Source organism: Antedon mediterranea, chromosome 5 (genome assembly GCF_964355755.1).
Source record: "Antedon mediterranea chromosome 5, ecAntMedi1.1, whole genome shotgun sequence".
Taxonomy (NCBI): domain Eukaryota; kingdom Metazoa; phylum Echinodermata; class Crinoidea; order Comatulida; family Antedonidae; genus Antedon; species Antedon mediterranea.
Window position 1 is genome coordinate 2,656,060 of NC_092674.1, and position 3,285 is coordinate 2,659,344.

The following is a 3,285-nucleotide window of genomic DNA, read 5'->3' on the forward strand; positions in this document are numbered from 1 at the left end:
CATTAATTGGTCCTCTCCATGATTTGCTGATGGGTGTTACACATAATAAACTGTGTATTTCTTCTCTTTTTTTTTGTATTCATATGTATTTATATGTATCTATGGACAGTTTGTCTGAAAATGTTTAACAAAAAAATATTATAAACATAAAGAATTGACTATGATTCTAAGAAAATAATATAGCTTTGAAAATTTGACCATTATCTGTAGGTATGGTATGTGTTTCCTTGCGCTGTTTATGGGATCTGCTTTACACAAAGTAGTACTAATGACTCCAACCATCATGTCTGTTTTTAATCATCATTAATCATCTTACCTAAATACTGTAAACAATACAAACTGTACTTTTTAATGTGAGTTTTTCTTACCAATTTATTATTATTTTCTCATTTAACAAGGCAAAAATACATGTACATAATTTATTGTATCATTATTAGTAATTGTATCATTATCAGTAATTGCAAACAAATTAAATAATAACTTTAATCTACTATATTTACAATTATATTATTTCAAAATATAAAGTATCAATAACATAATTGTTTTGTGTTGAAATACAAAATAAGTTCATTTCAACCAAAAAAACTAAACAAAATTTAAATTGTAATTTATTTACTGATTGTTTGGTTCATGTATTATTTTTTTGGATGGTACGACCTCCTTGAAAAATTATTTTTGCATTTTCCGACCCGCAACTCGCATTTTCCGACCCGCAACTCGCATTTTCCGACCCGCAACTCGCATTTTCCGACCCGCAACTCGCATTTTCCAACCCGCAACTCGCATTTTCCAACCCGCAACTCGCATTTTCCGACTCGCAACTCGCATTTTCCGACCCGCAACTCGCATTTTCCGACCCGCAACTCGCATTTTCCGACTCGCAACTCGCATTTTCCGACCCGCAACTCGCATTTCCCGACCCGCAACTCGCATTTCCCGACCCGCAACTCGCACTTTCCGACCCGCAACTCGCACTTTCCGACCCGCAACTCGCATTTCCCGACTCGCAACTCGCACTTTCCGACCCGCAACTCGCACTTCCCGACCCGCAACTCGCATTTTCCGACCCGCAACTCGCATTTTCCAACTCGCAACTCGCATTTTCCAACTCGCAACTCGCATTTTCCAACTCGCAACTCGCAACTCGCAGAAAAGAAACCCTCTTTTGAACAGGGCCTACTGTGTTTAAATGGAATGCTACAAGTTGTATTATTTTTTTTTATTTATCGTTTTGTGTACTAAAGTGGCAGCATAATCAGTATTTATTTTTACCAGATGTCCAACAAGGGTAATGTCCCAATTGGTAATTGCCACAATTGTCAGGTCAACCTCAAAACAGCGGCTCTCGGGACCGGGAGAGTTGTATGATTTGTTTTTATTATTTTTTTTTTAATGCGCCTTGAGCACTCTGTGGTATGTGTGCTATAAAAATCCTGTTATTATTATTTGTTATTCTTACAGTAAAGTGATCTTTAATTGGAAGAGGACCAGTACAATTACTTGTTTTTAATCACATGATTATAAACTATTTATTCCTCTTGTCTGTGCTCGTACAAAATAATAAAACGGTCGCTAATTGGAAGTGTATTAAAGTAAAGTGATCTTTAATTGGAAGAGGACCAGTACAATTACTTGTTTTTTATCACATGATTATAAACTATTTATTCCTCTTGTCTGTACTCATACAAAATAATAAAACGGTCGCTAAATGGAAGTGTTTAAATTGAAGTGATCTTTAATTGGAAGAGGACCAGTACAATTACTTGTTTTTTATCACATGATTATAAACTATTTCTTCTTCTTGTCTTTATTCATACAAAATAATATAACGGTCGCTAATTAGAGGTGTCTTAAAGTAAAGTGACCTTTAATTGGAAGCGGACCAGTACATTTACTTAATTTTGTCACATAATTAAACTATTAATTATTCTTGCCTTTACTCATACCAATTGATAAAAATGGTCACTAATTAGAGGTGTCTTAAAGTAAAGTGATCTTTAATTGGAAGCGGACCAGTCAGTACAGTTACTTAATTTTGTCACATAATTAAAACTATTAATTATTATTGTCTTTACTCATACCAATTAATAAAATGGTCGCTAATTGGAGGTGTTTTAAGTAAAGTGGTCCTTTATTGAAAGAGGGCCAGTACAATTACTTGTTTTTGTCACATAATTAATAACTATATATTCTTCTTGCTTTATTAATACTAAATAATATAATGGTCGCTAATTGGAGGTTTCTTTAAGTAAAGTGATCTATAACTGGAAGAGGACTAGTACAGTTACTTAATTTTGTCACTATCATAATTAAAACTATGTATTCTTCTTGTATTTACTTCTACCAATTAATAAAAATGGTCGCTAATTAGAGGTGTCTTAAAGTAAAGTGACCTTTAATTGGAAGCGGACCAGTACATTTACTTAATTTTGTCACATAATTAAACTATTAATTAATCTTGCCTTTACTCATACCAATTAATAAAAATGGTCATTAATTTGAGGTGTCTTAAAGTAAAGTGATCTTTAATTGGAAGCGGACCAGTCAGTACAGTTACTTAATTTTGTCACATAATTAAAACTATTAATTATTATTGTCTTTACTCATACCAATTAATAAAATGGTCGCTAATTGGAGGTGTTTTAAGTAAAGTGGTCCTTTATTGAAAGAGGTCCAGTACAATTACTTGTTTTTTGTCACATAATTAAAAACTATATATTCTTCTTGCTTTATTAATACTAAATAATATAATGGTCGCTAATTGGAGGTGTTTTAGGTAAAGTGATTTTTAATTGGAAGAGGAACACTTCATTTACTTGTTTTTGTCACAAACTTAACAATTATTTATTCTTCTTGTCTTTTCACATACCATATAATATAATGGTCCCTAATTGGAGGTGTTTAGGCAAAGCGATCTTTAATGAGAAAAAAAAAATTGTTTGGCATCATTAAGTATTATTGGTTATTAAAAGAAGACAAGACAAGTGCAGGCGTGATAAAAACAACCACCTATCATAAAACGTATGATACAGTATTTAATAGTGGACGCATTTCAATCCATGGGTCAGACATTATTAAACGGGCCGGACAGCATTAAATTGTTGAAAAACGCCCACGAACCCGTTGAAACATGCAACTGGACACTATCCAATGCTGAAAAGTGTCCACCCGGACACTTTTGAATGCTGGACACAATTCAATCTTACACCGGCCGCAAATAAAATTGTATGTAAAGTTAAAATATTATATAGGCCTATGTATTACACTAAATCTACAAATCCAGTT